A 21,728-nucleotide genomic window follows, 5' to 3' on the forward strand; every position below is an offset into this window, starting at 1 on the left:
GGTATATAAAAATATTTTATTTGTGTGTGTGTGTTTATAATAAAAAGCAACACACACCTATACAAAAAAACTTGTTAATTTTAAAACAGTACATACTTATTTTCTCTGTTTTATAATTCATTATGAAAATCAATCAAGTGTAATTATATAATTAAAAATAAACTTGATGCTTGTTTTTATGTTTATCATTATATTAATAATATTATAATTTATATTTTTTTATATACTATTGAAAAATATATATTCAAGTAAGAACAAATAAACACGTAACACGACCAAGTGTCACGAGACATTGCACGCCAGATGATCGTTAATTTGTTAGTCTAATAGTAAAATATATAAACCAGTAGCCCGCATTAGTGTAAATTAAGCCAATCCACTTAAAAAATACAAACTTAATTTTTTTTCAATTTGTTCAGTCAATAATAAAAAATAAAAAAATGCTCATAATGACATTTGTTGTTTAAAATTTTTGATAACTATAATCAACAATTGAAATAAAAATTACTTCAAGCAGATGTAATAATTACAGAAATTTTAAAACTCAATTTTACATCATGTTATTAAAATAATTAAATAATTAAAATAATTGATATATTTAAAAAAAAGCATATTAACATATTCTGTTTTTTAGAAAATAAAAAAAAAAAATTAATATGACTTAATTCGTGAGGGAATAAATTTAAAACTAAAAAGGCAATTTTCAGTCAAGTCTTCTTATAGTGCAATTATACATGTCGGAACGGGGGATCAGAGGGGAACCGAAGGGGAAGTTTAGTAAAATGACTATAAGCCGTGAATCAATGAATCGAGGGTTATCAGAGTCAGCCCTCCCACAACGATGAAGCCTCCACATGAAGACCGTTAATCGAAAGGGAGAAGGGAGATATCAAAAAAAAAAAAAAAAATGTTAATAAATAAAATGCTAAGTGAATAAAAAAAAAAGTTGATAAAAAAATAATAAAATAGTGAGTCAGTAAGTTAATAACGTAATTGAAAAAGAGGAAATAAATGTTAACGAGATGGCTTATTCATTTACAAGGATAAAGAAATGAATTTATATAAAAAAAAAAAAGGGTAAAATATTTGTAAAATTTGTCCAAGACAGTCACTAGTCTGTACGTGTGCCATAATTTTCTTTTTTTTTATTTAAAAAATCATTTTTTTTTTCTTATTTTTTTTTATTGTTACTTGTTTTTAGCTCATGTTTGTTTGTTTTTTTTTTGTGCATACATGTGCATGCCTTGTTCGTTCGATACAGCACGAATGAAGAAAGCATGCAGAGCGTAAAAAAAAAAAAATAATAATAACAAAAAAATATTAAACTAAAAAAAGTTTGCAAAAAAAAAAATTAATAATAATAATGAAAAAAACAAGTAAAAAAGTCAGACAAAGAGTGGGGTGTATATAGTTAAACCTGAACGTTTTTTAAAACTTTTTTTATTTTCATTTATATATACTACATGTGCAATGGTTTTTTTTTTTTTTGGCTCCAAGTCTTCGAGTGGCACGCGAAGCTTGTCGTCGTCCATCCGCAAATTATACGCCTCGAAATACAGGACGCGTTAATGGAGTAAATCGATAATCACTCTGAGATTTAGAACGTGTATCCTAAAAATAAAAAAGAGACCTATAATTTAACTCCAAAAAGAAAAAGATAATAAAAAAAAAAAAGCAACATAACAACAGCATGATAAAGAAAATAATAAAAACAAGTTCGACATGTGTTTATCTTCTTGTAACACTGATGGACATGTGAAACAACGTGAACTTTGTTATCAAACTAATTATCTATTTAAAAAAAAAAAAAAAAGGTGTAAAAAAATAAAAAAAAAGCTTCATTATACCTAGGTACAGATTGTCAACAAATGTGGGAGCAATACAAATTGGGGTTGACTTGAAAAAAGAAGGAGCAAGGGAAAAAAAAAAGGAAGTAAAAGGCGAAAGAAGATAGAAACATGATTGATAATAGTATTTTTTTTTTTCTTTGGGATGCGGAAACACCCGGCTGGTCGAATACCGTCTTAAAATGACATAAGACATCCCCATTCTTACATTGGGCGCCATATGACTCTTTTTATAACGCGTTTTTTTTTTTATTATCATTTTGGAGATTCCCCTCTTTTAGGCCTACATTGACGACTGCCTGGTACCTCTGATTCCCCTCATTTGCCGTTGCCGCGAACTTATAAATCCCCGCTTTTACCCCTCATCCAACATCGACCCCTTTTCACTCGGGAAGTTGTTCCATCTCTCCACCACCTATCTAGACCTCTACCTACTCCTACTTTTTTTTTCTCTATTACCACTACTACTTCTACGACTATCTACTACTACCAACAAATACCCAAGCAATTCAGTAGTTACGTGCACAAGCGACATGGTGTATACATATAGAAAATAAACTGGGCTCTATGGGCATATATCGACGGCTAAAAACGACTATTCACGATATAAACCGAGTACAACCGACCCTTGGCCTCGCCGAAATCCGAACCCCGACAAAATACGAAGCACAGTTGCATTTAAACCGTCGTCAATGTTGGGTCGTGTTTCATTACGGTTTAAATAATATAAAATTTTTTTACGATCATTTTTATATATTTTATAAATATTTTATTTATATTTAATTATATACAAAAATTATTTAATTTATTATCAATAAAAAAATATAGATCGGTTATCAAAATAATTTATTATTAGAAAATTATATTTTTAATTTTTTTTTTTTCAATTTAAATTATCATTTCTTAATTGTGAATAATTGGCAATAATTTTTTTATTGTATTTTTAATTGAAAAAAAAAAAAAAAAAAAGTGAGGCTTATTTGTGTGGAAATTTAATATTTAAAATTTATATTTTCAACAGATGAAAAAAAAATTAATAGTGGAGGGAAATAATATCATATTATATGTGCGAAAAAAAAAAATTTTTTTAAAAAAGTACAGGATAACATAAAAAATAAATATATCAAATTGAGTCTTTTTTTTTTTATTATTTTATTTTTTCGAGTGAAAGGAGCTAATTGAAATTTATCGAGTGTTCGACAGTAAAAAAAAAAAAAAAAAAATGATTTTGGGTCCGAAGGAAAAAAATAAAACGAAAGAATAATAAAGTTGAAAATAAAAAAAAAAAAGAAATAAAATTTTTTGAAAAAAATTGGGTACTCATACGTGACAATAGCCGCCGGCACGTTTTTAAGACTCACGTTGGTGTCGTATAGGCTACCTGACGTTTTGCAGATTCAAGATTTCGTAGAATAGTTACCAAAACGTTCCTCAACCTCTGTAACCTTCTGTTCTTTTAAACCATTCTATCATAAATATTTTTTTGTATTATATTCTAGTGTCTTTAACCCTCTTAAAACTTGCTGAGGATAAACTCCCACCGCCTCTCTATTACCTCCTTATCCCCCTCTTTTTTTATTACTCCTCTTTTTTTCTTCATGCAAAGCAATGCAAAGTCTATATGTCTTTTTAAATTATAATCCAAACAAACTAACAGTAGCGAGTTAGTCGTCGTACGTTAACCGTCGTCGTCGTTGCCTTCGTTCTCAATTTTACTATCATTATTTTCTTGTTGAAAAAAGCTCACTTTCAAAAGCTCTTTGTCTTAAGTCGGTTTCGGTATACCTCTCAAAATACCCACATTGATCGCAACCATCCCTCAAATATTTTTTAATATTTTTTAAACTTTTTTTGTCATAGAGCTTTTTATATATTATTTTTTTACAAACAAATATTACATTCGAAATAATTTTTTTTTTTTTTTCGTTTCGTACAGTTTTTTATCCCTGTGAGATTTTTTTTTTTTTCATGTGCAATTTTGACGTTTCTATAGAGTTTTGATCGGCTTTTATTTGTCGGGGAAAAAAAAGGCAACACCCAAGCTATATCTGTCACTCTTATCATTTGTGATTTTTTTATATTTATTTATTTATTATTATGATTTTATTTATATTCTCTTTTGGTTGCTCTAAAATTTAACATACAATATTTCAACGAAATTTTGTGTCGAAAAAGCTGAAACAACTTCATAGCAAATATGGTGAGTTAAATTTAATTTATATATTTTATAATTTTGAGCTCTAGACAAATTGTCTATATATAAAATCCTATTAACTGTGTCTTGAATTAAACTTTTACGATTAAATTCTTGAATGATGATCCACAGTGATTATCCATCCAAGTGTTGTCTGCGCAGAAATGTATCACTTAAATTTTACTTATGATTATCCAGTAAAATTAAAATATCAAAGTTAAAAATAATTATAAAAATCATGAAATTATATAATAAATTAATAACAAAATATTTTCTTTTAAAAATTAAATTTATAAAATTTATATATTAAAATTTATCGACTATAAAATATAAACTGTGTGATGATTAAATTCCATTGTCAAAGCAAAAAAAAAAATCAGCTTTTTAATTGTCAAATTTATATGGTTAAATAATTTTTTATTTAAATTATATTATCATTCAATTTATCAGTATATTTTTCATTCAAATATTTACTGACAATATAAATATTTCATGTGTTTTTTTTTTTTTCGCAATAGATACAGAAAAATTTTTATGCAATGAAAATTTTAAATTAAAAAGTAACTCGATACGGCTCAATCAATATTTTCATCCTATCACAGTTTGGTAGTTGGCTGGGGGTTGGTTTTGAATATATGTTGCACACGCAACAAAACTATATACTTTTGCCCCTTTCCTTTCAACCCCGGCATTCATTTAAAAACAGTCAATTCATTCCCCATTTTAGCTGGGCACTCTACCCAAGCTACTGCTGCTTTGCTTTTTTTTTTTTTTACATTTCGCATTTTAACTCATTTTGTTTCATCACTTCCTCCACTTCGCGGAAAATATATATAAAAACGAGAAATAAATAATAATAAAAAATCAGCAGAAGCAAAAAATGTACAATCGTATCGTTTATAAACCTATTTACAAAAAAATAAACACAACGATTGCTTTAAACTATAGTAAAAATACTGCATTCGTGATCAGTCATGCAATTTCAAAGCTTTAAATATAGCCGATCATTCGTGAGATGCCAAATCCCATTGATTTTTATTGTTTTTTATTTCATTTTTTTTTTTTTTGTATATCCAGTGAGAAACACCGTTAGACAAGATAGAAAAAATAGTAAATATATAAAATAAGATAAAAATGATTGAAAAGAAAAATTGTAAAAATAGAATGATGCTTTTATCTTGGATGGACCCAAGTGGAAAAAATATGTATAAAATATATATGGAATATATATAGAATATGTATGGATTTGGACGTAGATTTTCCATATATATTCCATATATATTTTATATGACACTAAGTATCATTTGTTTATAATGGATAGAAAGTGACCGTTGCTAGGGCAAATAAACAAACTGAGTTTTTCTGATTTATAAAACATTAGTATATGCAGATATAAAATCGTTAAAATATAAGAAACATAAAATTATATCAAAATATACAAAATATATAAATATATAAAATATATATAAAAATATATATATATAAATGTATATAGAATATAGAAATATATGGAATAATATAAAATAGTATGGAAAATCGATGCCATACATATTTTATCTATATATGGATTGGATGGTAAAATGGAATCGTTCGGTAACAAATTGCAGAAACGCTGCTGGGCAAAGTGAGGAATAAAAGACGATAATCGATAAAACTTTCAAATATATATATAAAAATAAAAAAAAAAAAATATAGCAAGAAGAAAGTAACGTGTGGGTGCGAGATGAGCTAAAGAAACGACGAGTTGAAGCACAATTTTAAAGGTTTAGGATATATATAAAATAATAAAGTAAAAAAAGAGAGCAGTATAGAAAATAAAAGTTTTGATGGTCAATCCTCTTTCTCTTTTAAATGATAAATAAAAATATAAAAAATAAAAAAAAAATTTGATGGAATTTCTTGGCTGTCATTTAATAGTACATAATACTAAAAATTTTATATATATTCAGCAATAAGATATATCTCGTTTATTTGAATCAACGAGAATTGGTAATTTTAAAAAAAAATTAAACGAGTTAAATTGAGTTATGTCGAGCAACTGACGTCATTTTTGCAAATGTTTAAATTAGTGAGAAATGCAGCTGAGCTATATAAGACCAATCATTTCCATTTTTATACTTAACATCATCAAAACATGAATCTCCATAAGTAAATTTAATGAATCATTCAAAATACATATTTTTTTTTTTTTTTTTTTTGTCCTTACAAATCAATAGATAGTAAAATAAATAATAAAAATAATTGGTGTTTATATATATCTTGATGGCTCACCAATATCACTTGTTATTTAAAAAACAAACTATTAAAACTTTTTTTTAAAATTTATAAGAAGTTTTTAAAAATAAAACTTGATCTTTTACTATTCAGGAAAATCCTTTTTTCTATATTCTCCTTTACTTACTAAAACTTTTCTCTACTTTCGTTGCAGCCAGGTTGTGCTTCCTTATAAATTATTCATTTCAACTGAATAAACATTTAATCATTTTTGAAAATGTAGACACAGAACGTTGGCAAAATATATACATTATAAAAAAAAAAGCTAGCCATACAAAAGTTGTGACAATTTTAAAAGTTCTTGTGAAAAATTTGTTGAAATATTCACTTGAAAAAAAAAATATAAAAAACATGGAAAATTTAAATCAAGTTTTATCAAAGATGAGATACGAATAAATAATTTTTCCAATTAATCGAAAGACATGATAATTTTGCAATTGCTTATTAATAATATTCTCCCATACATATTTGAATAATGCAGTTCAACTTTTGAAGGTAATCATGTTTATAATTAGCATAAAATTTATAATTCCCACATAAATAGTAAAATAATTTTAAAAAGTAAATTGACAAACAGTCATCAATACCCAGTAAACATGTAATTAAAATTCACATGACTTTATTAAGTAATCATAATATTAATTATATGTTTAATAACTCAATACTGTAAATTAATTTGACTCAGTATGGAAATTGGAATACAAGAAAATGAAATATATTATTAAATTAGTTGAGTATTATTTAAATGATACACATAGAGATAAAATATTTCGATGAAATTAAATTACACATATATACACCGTGTGCAATAATAAAATCACTGTGTAAAAAAATATTAATAATAATTTTGTGTCAATAGCTCGTCTGTTGAAATTTTGATATAATTTATTTATTTGCATATCTCTGTAATTTAGTTTCATCGAAATTTGTTATCTCTATATTTAAATGATGCCTAAATAATTTAATAATATTTTATAGAATTTTCTTCTGTTCTAATTTACATATTGAATAATATTAATATGTAATTTAAAATATGAAGTTATTGATTATTACAAATTTATATTTTTGTATTTTAACAAGACATATAAAATTCAATTAAAAAATCATGACAATAATATTGTTGGTAATTTTAAAAGTGTTGAAATTTATGTTTAATATTATTTCTCTTTCTTTTCTCACACCCACTCAATGAGTATTATCGACTAAAAGTCCTCAACTGGAATATAGATAGAGACAGTATGTTAACCACACAAAGTCCTTGGAATCTAGCATCAAACCACCAACCATCAGTAGTCCACATATACGCTAGCTAACACTCAACTTTTGCCAACTCTTCATCTCCTCTTACTACTCAACCATTAGTATTTTTTTTTTTCCTTTTCTTTTTCATCATTATTTTTTTTTTCCTTTCGCTAGTGCTACTTTTCATCCTGACAGTGTATATGTATATAAAAAAAAAAGACCCTGATAAAGGAAAACTGTGTCTCATATGTGCTTCGTTGATTTTTCCATTGAAACTTAAAATGACACTCTACTGTAAATCGTTTTTAAACCACATTTGATATCTTCATTTTATTTTTTTTTTGACAATTCTTTTCTTTTATCTAAAATATAAAAAAAAAAAATGTATTTCACCTTTTTTTTTTATTTTAAATTATACATCATCAGTCATTTTATTGAATGAAAAAAAAAAAAAAAATATAATAACATTTTCATTGTTAGATATTTTAAATTGTAATTTTTTTTTTTTTTTTATTTTCATTTTCTATTGTTTGTATTGTTGAGATTGTAATCTTATTGCAAATATATACATTGTATAGCGTATATAATAAGCCTCTTAAATCTCATGTCGTTGACAGAGATACAGAGAAATACATGATGCGTGTGTGACATAACTATGTGATCATAGTTGATGTATACATTTGAGTGAATTCTGTAATGTGCTCTTAAACATCAACAAAGGTATATATAATCGTGCAACACGTTAGGGACACACGCACATATTCTTGATACTTGAACAACAACAACAATAACATATAATCCATATTTATAGTTTAATGCGAGTCAATGTATGCATGCTGTTATATTTTACATTGTCTATATTAATTTTACAAGACAATACATCAAAATTTTAGCTACATTTTCTTTCATACAGTTAATTGATTGAACATGTTATAAGCTATTTAACATAATTAATATTTTTTTCTACACAATTTTATTTTCACACCTGAGATTCTGCTAATCTTTTATTTTTGAATTGAATATAAAAAAAAAACGTTTGAATAGTAAATCCAACTTTAGCATTCATCCATCCATCTAAAACTCATCCCCCAACTTTAACATCCCGTTGAAACTCGATGGAAATTCTATGTCCCTTTGAACAGCCAAGCAAAGCGTGACAATTCGACCATTGAGATGAAACCATTCGTATCATAGACGACTGTAAACCAGATCCAACTGGACCTTCTGTCATTTTTCTCTATTTCTCTCTTTCTATTTAGTGTGAGACACTATCTATATGCACAGCAAGTTAGTCCTCTTCATACGTAAAGTTCAACACACTCTTTTACATCTTCTCTTTATTTTTCAACGACAACTTTTCACACAAACACACACACATTAAAGTTTAAAATGTAATTTCTAGAAAATACTTTTAGTTATAATGTGTGTGCATAGATATGCATTTAGATATAAATATATTTCAAATAACTAATGAATAGACAGTCGACAGATGAGATGACATAACTATAACTTGTTATACTGGTGTCCATTGAATTTTAAAATGAAAAGACTTCACATTTATGTTGCCGCATATATAAGTTTACAAAACAAACAAACGTTGATTGAATATCATCTTGGGAAAATTATGAAATAGATTCTAATTCACATGGCATATGTTTTTTAAATGAAAATAAAAAAATTTAATTAACAAAAAGAACAAAAAATATACTAAAAAATTTTTTTATGCGTCTGTGATTTATGAGAATAAAAATCATATTATAACAGAAAATTTTTTTCGACATACGTCATTTTATATTTGATCAATAGCATAGAATATTCAACAACCCTTTTTTTTAAACCAATCTTATTATTTTTCACTACCTCATTTATTCATTCATTCACATTTTCATTTGTACGCATTGACATGCTGTACGGAAATCCTTCTGACGCTTCATTAGATCATGTTGGAATGTGCTATATTTAAAATATATCTTCTATGATTTTAAGCCAGCCATATGCTGGCTTCTACACACCCAAATATTATTGACGTTCAAATGTATATAATTGTATAAACATTTCTAAATCTAATGATTTATTTTTTAAACATGCTGAATAGATGCAAAAAAAAAAATAATAATAATCAATCTCTCCCAAGAATTTAAAAGTTAAAAAAATTTCAGAGAGTCAAATTGTCCACACCCACATTCATAAATATCTGTCGCATCAACGGTGCTAATGTTCATACCAACTATCCGTATGACATCATCAAGTTTTACTTACACACATATAAAGTTGATTTATTTTTGTTATTTTTAAACTTGCCTTTTTTGGTTTGAATTTATAATTAAAAATATTTTTATATTATATTCATTTAAACAAATGTGTGTGCGTTCATGCAAAATGTTTTTGATGATTTCACAGTGATAAGTCAATGGGCTACATTGTTTTAATGTTATTGTGGTGAATTTAATAATATATTTTCAAAGTTAGTATATCCAAAGTAGTATAGCTTTTATGAAACTATATAACTACACTTGGTTATCACTTCCTGAATGCTTATATTCAAAACATTCATCTTTTGCACATTGCATAGTGCAAACATCCTTTTCCTGTGCACTATTTCTCAATGTGCAAGCTATTTTTATAAATTTTATATATTCCAGTTAAATTCTAATATTAAATTTACTGACGCCAATCATAAAAATAGATTAAAAAAAAATATAGAAATATTTAAATTACACTTTTATGCGTTTATTTATTTTTCTAATTTTTTTTTTTATTTATTTATTTTTAGTTTATAAATTCCATGTATAGATATTTCAAATTTTGCTATTATTATTTTTTGGCTTTTATATATAAAAAAATTTGTTTATTTTTATTTACATTATATGTATTATATATTTTTTTTTTTTTCAATTTTTTATTATGTAAAATATTTTTTAAAAAACCTTCAGCCTTATTCTGTAAGAACAACCACGCAAAAAAATTTTTTCTTCTCATCTTCTTTTGTTGCGATGGTTAAAGCTCTAAAACGATACCCAAGTTTTTTTTTTATTTTTTCTCTACTTTCTCAACCGAAATATAAATAATGAAAAAAAAAAAAAAAGTAATTTTAAATTGAAATTTTTTAAATTCACAAAGTCTTTTCATTTCATTTTCAAGATCGTTAATGACTTGATAAAATCCTTACTAGATTTCATCTCCATTACTTTAAACTTACAAAAATTCATCACTATTATTATGTATAAAAAAAATAATAATAAATACATGACAAAATTGTGTACAATAAAAAAAAAAAAAAATTCAAGAAGCAATGAAGGCGTTAGTATATAATAACGATTTTACACTGGTGTGGTTTTATGCCCGCAAGGTTTGTGCAATTTCAGTATATATCTGAATTGAAGTAGTATCTAAACGATGCTGTATAAATCCTCAACCAAAACCCAAAACCCATTGTCCTTCTATACATTATCCAACAACAGCTGTGAATATTGCATCACAGTTACATTATATATATTTTCTTGTGTATGTATAACCCAGAGTTTTCTATGGTTTTATGTATATGAAATTTTCATGTAAATAAAACTATTTTACACTACTAAATATAAAGGATACTTTGGTAGTGAGTTAGTGTTTAAATAAGTGTTGAAATAAGGCTAAAATATATAGAAAAAAAAAAGAGGGTGAGACATAAGGACCAAGAAATATTCAACAGTACTAATGAAACTTCAAGTGTCGGTCTATTCTATTCTGATGAACACTTCATACACAGTATTTTGCACCCAAATATATATATTAATGAAAATAGTCAAAAATTATCAAGTACTTTATGTTGAAAATGGCAAATGTTCTCTGTAGTTTGTAATATTTTAAGTACTCAAATAGTCAAAATTGTGCGCAGTGTAGTTTAGTTTCTGTCTGTGTGTGAAAATTATAATCAATATATACACACATTAATTCTCATTTTGAATATATTTGTGTTCGCATTGTATACACAAGTGTGTTTGTGTGTGTGTGTGTCAATGGTGATGATGATGGCTTAGTATTTGCATGAGAGGGTGCATTGAATCTTAATCCAAAATCTGAACAATGAAAATTCAAGAACAAACAAGGAATTCACGCAGCACAAATGAGCAGTTGACGCGTATAGCAAGTACTTTAAAGTATTGTGTGAATGACCTGAGTAAATCCTTAGTCGACTTTATCGTATTTCAAGTGAAAAGTGTATACAAATGATGATTGAAAAAGAGGGTTAGATGTGTTTGGTTAAATTGAAAGTAAATTAAATAAATAAAAAATAAAAAGTGATGAAAAAATAAATTGATGAAGATTGAGAAAAGAAATGAAAATAAAAATTGGTAACCATGGAAAAGCTAGCTAAGCTAAAAGCATTTAAACTCTTCGAGTTTCAGGGTAACATGATTAGAAGGTCATCAGCGAAAAAAGCACACTAAGGAAAAAAATCAACACGTAAAAATTATTTTCTATCTTGAATGTACTTTGGGTGTGTATATATAAACCAGAGTGACTTTAAGATTGTTAAATTTAGAAGGATTTTTATCCTTGACAAGTTGATGAAATGAGAAAAAATTATATTTTGTAAACGTGGTGATGGTGGTGGAGGTAGATGACGATGAGTAAAAAAATACGACACAAAAATAAAAATAGTAAAAGCTCGTTGAGATGTAGACTTTACTTGCGATAAACGACCTCCGGGCTAAAGGTATTTTCCACGACCCAGGGAATAATCTTAAATCTTACACTTTGACTCTTAACTTTATATTTTTTTTTTTTGCGTAGAGAAGGAGATGGTTACTATACTTGACAATTTTCTCAACAAATTTTCATCTCTAGTTATACCGATATACTCTAACTTAATCCAGCTGTTTACTAAATAGCACTTTCATTTAACTTTATAACACTTATTTTATTTCAATGTTGAGATTTTAACAAATTTTTTTAACAAAAATATATATATTAACAAGGACAAAGAAAAAATTACTGGCGTCTAGATTTTAATTAAAGATATACAGTAATTTTATTGCAAGTCACAAGATGAAGTCCTTTCATATCAAATCAAAAACTTTATAGTTTTCACTTAAATTAACTTTTACTTTAAAATACTAGTTACATCATATATACCTTCATATAAAATTCATATCTTTTAAACTTTTCATAAAATACAAAAACAGAAAAATCATATATATTCTTAATTAAAAACACAAAGTGCAAATGCACTTCAATTGTATTTTTTTTCCAAAACTTTTTCTTTTGAAAATATTTTTCTTTTTATTCATTTATTTTTAAGTTGTGTGTACAAACACGACAAGAGAAATATAAGTTTACTTCAAGGTATGCACTGCAGAAATGAGAATATTTTGTCGCAATTTTGAAAAGCTTGTAGTTTTCGCTCGTACAGCAGAAAGGGTCAGATAAAAATCATCTTTTACTTTTACTTCATCTTTCACATACCCTCAATCTCTCAATGTTAATAGAAAAAAAAAATAAATAAAAATAAGGCTCTCAATGAGATAAAAATATCAAAAAAAAAAAAAAACAACACAAGTGTCCTGCGTAGTCGGTTTAATCCTGATGTGACGTTGCAGGTTGTTATCAGTCTTCGTTGAAAAATTAATGACATTTTTATTTTTTCACGGTAGTTTCACTGATGATTATTATTTTATTTTTCCTTTTTTTTTTTTATTTATCCAGCAATGTTTCATATCACAGTGCATCACCTCGCTACACCCGACTGACAGTTCAAAGTCCCCAAGTTTTATTTATGAACAAAAATAAATAGAGATATATACTTTCATCAAAAATAAAAAAAATAAATAAAGACATATAACTCGTGCAAGTGTACCATGATTTGTAGCGATGAGAGCCAAGGGAAGCGTGACCAAACTGAATCTGTATCATCATCATCATCCCACCAAAACCATTTCAGATTATGATCACAACGCTATCTTCATCTCGCACTTGGATTATTTTCTTTTCCCTTATCATCCAATGAAGTTTTACGAATTATATACCAAACAGAAAAAAAAAAAATAGTTGTCATAAAATATAATAGTAAGAAGAAACAATATCATTTTTCATCTAATCAGTGTCATATTTGTGATGATTTATTTCTTCATAATCGTGGCTTTCAATCATCTTATATATTTGTATTAATTTTTTTATTTAACTCGTAATCGATATTATGAAAAAGCAAATAATAATAATAATAAAAGGAAATCTAAATATTTTTTTTTGGATGGATTCAAATCGAGACACCATTCATAATTCAAGCGGCACGTTTCTTTGTTTTATCAGCATCACCACCGAGCGTCTGGAATCGATCCAGGTGCACTCTTGGTTATGTTTCATTTTATCTCTTTCTTTTTTTTTTTTTTTATACTATGTATATAAGACAAAGTCAGGATATTTATATATGTATATAGGCTATCACTTATCCTACATTTTGTGTTCATCTGTCTTTGTCTTTGTGCATCATCAAGTAACGCTTCCTCTTTATATACTTTCATATATGTATATTATTATTATCCCCAGCACCTTCTGAACCTTCAAGATTCTAACGAGGCTATTCGTTTTGAATTCATTAACGAGACATCATTCAGTAACACACAGTAGCTTGTCGAGTAAATTTTATCTTAAAATATACAACCTCATATACTGAATATTTAACATTTTTGTTGATTTTTCATGCCATTTTTAACCTTTGATATTGTTAACAAAATTTATTACAATATTTTTTTATTTTTAAATATACAACTGAGAATGAATTATTTATTTATTTATTTTATCGTTGTAAATCTATATATCTTTTATACTCGGTCGTTCAACTTTGAAAAAAAAATAATAATTTTCTATATTTAATTTTTTCTTAAAAGCCATTAATCAAAATAATATGAAAAATATATAATAATAATTTTATTAAATATACAAAGTAAAGTAAAAATAAAACCAGGAACTTTGATAAAATAAAAAAAAAATATATATTTCATAATAGCAAGTATAGGGCGTAACATTTTTGAGCATATTCGTCATCATGCTCATCATTTTTATGAAGGCGGATGAACTCAATGACACAAGGGAAAAAAAAAAATAAGAGATGAATAAAAAAAAAAATATGCCGCACCTTAAGTCATGGGTCGTTGCACATTTGGAAGTTTGCCATCAGACAATTTTTGTGATAATCATTAACCAAGCTAACTTGAAACTCATCAACAACCTAGTTTTCATTGTTTATACATTCTTTTTTTCTATTTCCATTCACCTTTGTTCTTGTGATTAAAATTTAAAGCTTGAAATAAACTTAAATAATACATAAAATAAAGAACAATATATGTATATTAATAATTGTCGATTTAAAATATTAAACAAGCTAGAAAAATAATAGATGACCCATGTATAAGTGACACGAGTTTAATGAAAGGGTCGCTACAACTTGACCTTAGTTATAACAACAGCATCTCGGTGTGACATCGATCTTTTCATTTAGCTATACTTTCATTCTATATATATATATATTTTCAAGTCTTGTACAAATGGTCTAGATGTAATCATCCACGATAATTGTGTCGCAGCTTTTGAAATTCCGCTCATGGCAGGGCGTCAGCTGTACCGGATGGGCCAAAACTGAATCTTCTTATCCAACAATACAATCAAGCACATATATATATTTTTCCTTTACTTACCTAAATTCAATTTCATTCTCTTCTACCTCTCAAACCCCAAATGTCTAAAACTCTTTGTACATTGTTTTTTATCTTCTTTTTTTTCTTTATCGTGTTTGTTCATTTTGAAAACATCTACATCTTTTTTTTTTTGGCTAATATTTCCAGACAGTTGTCAGTTTATTTCAAGAAAAAATATAAACTATACTAAAATCACAAGTGTTTTTTATCAATCACAATATTAATTGATTTTTTTAATTGACAATATCAGTGTGATGTTGATGAGAGCATGATACATCAATACTTGAAAAATCTCATTAAATTTTTTTCGATATATGACACTTGTATAAACAACTACCTACGTAAATTTTTTATGATAATAATAATTGTTAGGATTGATCACCCACTTGCACTTGCACAATTTGAATTATCACGCCTTGTTAAAGATACTCAAGATGATGTGTTAAAAATAAAAATATTAAACTGATGAAATAAAAAAATAACAAATTATATTTGTCAGTTTATATGGTATATATTATATAAATTTACTTGAGTATATATGCTTGTATGTATCTGAAGAAGACAACTATAAATGTGTATGAAAAAGTAAAAAATATTGTGGATAGAGTATGCTTGGTCTTTATTTGTTGAAATGGATATGGTTGACAGGTAGATTCTAACGATATGTACATATTGAAATAAACGAGGAAACCTCTCGAGCAAAGTTGACGGGTTTCGTTGATTTTGAGAAGCATCAAGAATAAGAAAATATACTTTTTTATTTTTACAAATGGATAAGGTGAATAGTAAGATAAGAAATAAAAAATTTGTTAAATAAATGAGACAGATTGCGGTGTGGCTTTTAAGGCGCATAAAAAAAAAAAAAGATATATACTATATAGAATGAAATGAAAAAAAAGAAAATTGTGAGACGAAAGAAAAGACTAGAATAAAAGAATAAAAATTCAGATTGAATTTTTCTACTGTTCTTCTCTGGGGAATATATTTCGACGTGAAAAAACTAAAACTCGTCTTGTTGAAAAATATGTTGGTTTGTAATATAAAATGCAAGCAAAAAGGCATAATAAAAAAAAAAAAAATTTAAATTTATATATGAAATTATTTTTTTCTCACATTGCAGTGTAATATAAATATTTTTTTTTTTTATTCAACAAATTAAAATGATATTTAAAATTCATATTGATCGCATAAATTCCAAAAAATAAAAAAAATAGCATTTTATATGAAATTTAAAATAAAATATATAAATTAAAGTAAAATATCAACTTGGTTATTCATCAAGCACTCATTATTTACAAATTATTCCACTTGAAATATTTTACTGGTCACAAAATACATTCAGCACCCTTTTTGTTAACTCAATTTATCACGAAATTCAGGTAACAAAATAATAAATTACATTTACTGCAAAAAATTAAACTTTACTTGTTTACTAAGCAAAAAAAAATAAAAATAAATAAAATACATATAGCAATTAAAATTAAAAAATATTATATAAAAAAATGTGTGTCCTGATGAAATGAATCCTCAACGACACATCTAGTGAAAGATAATTCGTTTGACAGCATGAATATACGATCAATGATGGTATTCGTAATCGTTTTCCCAAGCGTATATAGAACCATCAGTGAACACTGAAATTGGGGAATATGTCACACACACACACACATATATATATACTTATCGATATGTTGTAAAATGCATTGACATATTCACGAGTATTCTAGAGAGGCCTTGGTTTTGCTATCTCACTTTGCTCAATTCCATGCACATCACATTTACAAAAGCATCACTTTACTCTCTTACCATCACACACACATATATAAATTTATATATACATAGGTATATATTTTTATCATCAACACATACATAAATACATGCACAATTGTGTGTATATATATAAATTTTATGTGTTCCTGTTGCTGATCTCTCATGTGTCTTTCCAACATAGCAACTATACACACATGATATTGCGTAATTTGTTAGGCATGATTCATGATCGCATGTGTATACAAGTCACATCAATATTTATCATGTAAAAAATTTTCATATTGTCACAAAAGTAATGTAACTGTCAAAAAGAAAAATTCTTTTGTTTTATCAATTTTTATTTTTTATATACTTTTAATTCAACAATTTATTATTTATGAATTTTTTTTTTAAACCAAAAAATATATAGTCTAATAGTTTTTGTATATATATTTTTTTTTTTTGGATACAACAAATAAGTATTTAAAAAAAAAAAAAAACTTTGAATTGGAGTGGTAATTCTTGTGAAGTAAAAACTTGGTACAATATCGTCAAGTTTGATCAGGCTTGCAGTACTTACATCACTAAGTTTTTTTCCTTTTTTTTTTTTTACGCTCTATTCTAGTTTTTACACTTTTTTTTTTTTTTATCTCATCGCTCTTATCCACGCTGAAAGTACCTTACGGATTTTTAGCTTAACTCCAATTGATGTCTTACACATACAGCTAATCTAACTTTATCCGAAACTTGTTCTTGCTCATATGCAGTTTTAAAAGAAGAAAAAAAAAAAAAAGAAATTTGCTATACATTTTTTAAAGTAATTTTATTTAAAAGTAAATAAATATAAAAAAAAGTTTTGAAAAAGTTAAAAGAGAAATGATTTATGATAAAATTTATTTATGAATTGAATATAAATATTAATATAATAACTGGGGCAATAGTAATATTTAATTTAAATTATACCACAGGCTGTGAAAAACCGCACTGTAATAAAAGACTCTGTGTTTATAATAAGATGCATATAAATTTGTGCTGGTAAAAAAATACAAAAAATTGTGGGAAGAGAAAGAGAGGGTAAAAGATTTGTCGGTAAGCTCCAAGAGCCGCAAAAAGTATGGTATAAAAAAAAAAAAAAAATATAAAAAATATATTTTTTATATTCACGTGGGTGCAAGAGCACTCCTCGGATGTAATTCTAGTCGACCACTGAGAAATAAAGCTGGCTTGTATAAAAAAATAATAATTATATTTTAAAAAATTACATTTTTTTTTTTTTTTTTTAAATAATATAAACCACAAAAAAATTCAAGTTGACATTCAAGTTTGTGAAGGTAAAACTTAAAGAAGATGAGATTGTATACAGCCGAGCAAAAAAAAAAAAAAAATGATAATGATAAGAAAAAATAAATATCCATAAGAAAAACAAGTTGAAAATTTATTTTTTTTTTTTTCATGATAAATCTTGATATTGGTAATTTATTTATGTGGGTGTATAGACGAACGGATGTAATTCAACTCCATTAGCACTGAATAAATGTCAATTTCAAAATAATCAATCTACATATATAGTAAAATCCTTGAAATATTTTTTATATTGCGGTTTGATCACACACATTCAAACATGCAAACCATGAATCACTGATTTGTAAAATTAATCAAAGAATCACTCGTTGCATTGATTGAACTAGAAGTACTGTACACAAAAGAAAAATAGCATGAAAATAACATGTAATATTCAATCCAGGTATAGAAATAAAACGAGACACAAAAAAATTATACATACACACAACTGCAGAGAAACAATAAAGAAATAAATGAAAAAAAAAAAAAAAAAAATAGAATAAATAAATAAATATAAAATAGTGAATATATACACGTGAATTTCAGTTGAATAAATTCAAAATAGACCACAATAGAGTCTCTCTTGTACAGCACTAAATGTCATTTGCAATTTCTCATTGATTGAATTTAACAGGCCATTGATTTTATTGGAGGTACAGTCAAATTGAATCATTCACATTTGATTTTTCTGCAATAAAAAAAAAATCATCTATGGTCATGTTTTGTTTGAAGAAATTTTTTTTAAAAAAACACCTATAAAAAGGTGAAAAAAAAAAATTATTAAAACAAAGAGAAAATTGAGTAAATTGAAATGTAAAAATAAAAAAAAAATTAGTATAATGTATGTATAAAAGCAAAATTGAAGCAGTGAAAGACAAGCTAAAATTGCCAAGGGATTAGCATTTGTAGTAACAAACGTCGAGGTGAAGAGGATTGTACAAGTTTACAAAAGCAAAATGAATCTCATAGCAAGAAAGGATTATCAACAAAGCTAATGAAATTACCAACTCTACCACATTGCTTTCAACTGTATTTCTACAATTCTGTCTGTCTGTTTATCTGTTTATACATATATATATCTATACACATTTAATCTTTATATATATTAGTCTCTTTTTATAATTTTCTTGATACAAAATGGCAATCTAGTGGTATAAAAAGAAGACACCAAAGTACCACATCAACAATACCATAGAGTGCACTAATTCAAATTTATACTTGTCGAAAAGTGCACAATATTGCTGGATGTAATTTTACCTCGAGTGTTTGATATATACCACAAACATTTGAAGAAATATATTTCTTTTTAACTTGTAAATTTTACTTTGTAGAAATATATATTTCCAAGGCACATTGATGCCTGAATGTTGTTACAGTTGAGATATCATCCTTTGGGATTTTGCTCTTTTCTTATCTTGACTTAAAACAGACGCTACAATATTCCAAGTATACTCTTATTCAAATTTATTACAAATATTTTTAATAACATGATGAAAAATATCATAATTAAAAATAATAAAAACCTCAAACAAATAACTATACATGTTACATTTAAATTTACACGTATAGAGATAAAATTTATTTATAAATATTTTAATATAATTATATGATAAATTGTTGTGAGATTGGTTAAATGTATATATGAGGGCACGTGCCAGTCCAAATGTTACATCACCTGTTTGTGGCAACTGGCAGGTGAAAAATATACTGACAGGAGTCATGGATGGTTGATCAAACCCTGAAGAAACAGATAATATTTACCACGAGCTTTTTTTTATATATATAAATCAGTCAAGTCAGCCAAGTCAGCCGCTTCAAAATGCAGTCATTCGTCTGTTCCGTCGGAAAGAGAGGTAAGTGAGAAGAGAGAGAGAAGGAAAAAAATAAAATTTATTTGAGAAAAAATAAGTTTGAATATGTAAAATAAAATAAAAAGTAAAACGTACAACACATTGAGCTAGCGTGTCTAATCCTCTGACGGCACGAGTCGATGCCGACTAATCCCTCAAACTGACAACGTTTGCCATTAGAAAAATGTTGCAGTTTGAGGACAATGAGGATTAGGCCGCTGACCTCGAAGACCACCCAGTCTTTCGAGGAATACCATCAAATATGTGTAAAAACATTTTGGAAGTTTTGTCGGGTCCAAGCGACGCTTGGTTATACAAGCGTCGTTTGGCCTTCTAGAATTTTCTAGATTTTTCATTACTAAGGCCCAGAAGCTGGTTAGCGTCCTGGACCTTTTTTCTAGAGTCAGTTGTTTTTGCAAACCCGTAGACTACGGAGCTCTCTCTTGTCACTTGCTATTATAAAAATCAACTTAAATAATTTCAAGTTTAATAAAATAAAATTAAATTAATTTCATTAATAAATAAAATAATAACATAAAATTTAAATAATAATTTACATGATAATTATTAAAATTAAACAGTAAAAAACAAAAAATATCATTGTGTTAATTATTTAAATTAACTACCCTCAACTCCTTACTCGATATAAATCCCTTAACGGGCAATATATCCAACATTTTTTGGTGCCGAAACCAGGGACATTTAGATTCAATAAATTAAATAAAATAGTTATATTTTATCAAAAAACAATAAATAAATATACAAATTAAGTGAATTAATTTAATTTAACCAAGTGACAAGTGCGTACATTTGTGTAACTTACACACGTATAATATAAATACACATACAAGTATCTATTTTATTATACTATAAACAATTTGAAAAATTATATTCAAATAATATAAATTTATTAAAATTTAAAGTGACAGCATTTCATTTTTGTGCAAATAATATCAAGTTAACAATTAAATATATGTAATATATTAATTATAAACTTATTACAAAGTGACAGTGCGGTGTTTATATAAAATAAAAAATTAACAATAACTCTAATATCTATATAAAGTTATATAATAATATAGTTTATTAGAAACCAATTGAACAATTATATTCAAATTTAAATATATATACATATATATATATACACATATACGTATACACATATATACGAGCAACAAAGGCGCCCAACACAAACCGAGCGAAAACTCAACTACGTGCGGACGCCGAACTACAGCCATCCAGGTCCAAGGACTCATCAAACGGCAAGTCACTGAATTGTTTTTTTACTGATTATAATTGTGCATTACCATAAAAATAAAATCATTTAAATAATATACATATTCGTTTGAGATGATGAAAATTTAAATAATATAAATAACATAAATTAAAATATCATAATCATTTCGATGATTATAGACTGAAAATTATTTCTGATAATTGCAGTCATAATAAATTAACATTGTTATAAATAATATAACTTAAAATATCATAATCATTTCGATGATTATAGACTGAAAATTATCTCTGATAATTGCAGTCATAATAAATTAAC

The 21,728-nt window shown here is 26.3% G+C and overlaps 1 long non-coding RNA gene across 1 annotated transcript in view; it reads left to right on the forward strand.

The window, feature by feature from the left end:
- Positions 1 to 2,517: 2,517 nt before the first annotated feature.
- LOC122849842 overlaps positions 2,518 to 21,728 on the forward strand; it is a 45,752-nt gene continuing 26,541 nt past the window's right edge. The window contains exon 1 of the long non-coding RNA XR_006373600.1: positions 2,518 to 4,047. This is a non-coding gene — a long non-coding RNA (uncharacterized LOC122849842). The remainder of the gene's footprint in view (positions 4,048 to 21,728) is intronic.

The sequence above is a fragment of the Aphidius gifuensis genome, linkage group LG2 (assembly GCF_014905175.1).
Source record: "Aphidius gifuensis isolate YNYX2018 linkage group LG2, ASM1490517v1, whole genome shotgun sequence".
Lineage (NCBI taxonomy): Eukaryota > Metazoa > Arthropoda > Insecta > Hymenoptera > Braconidae > Aphidius > Aphidius gifuensis.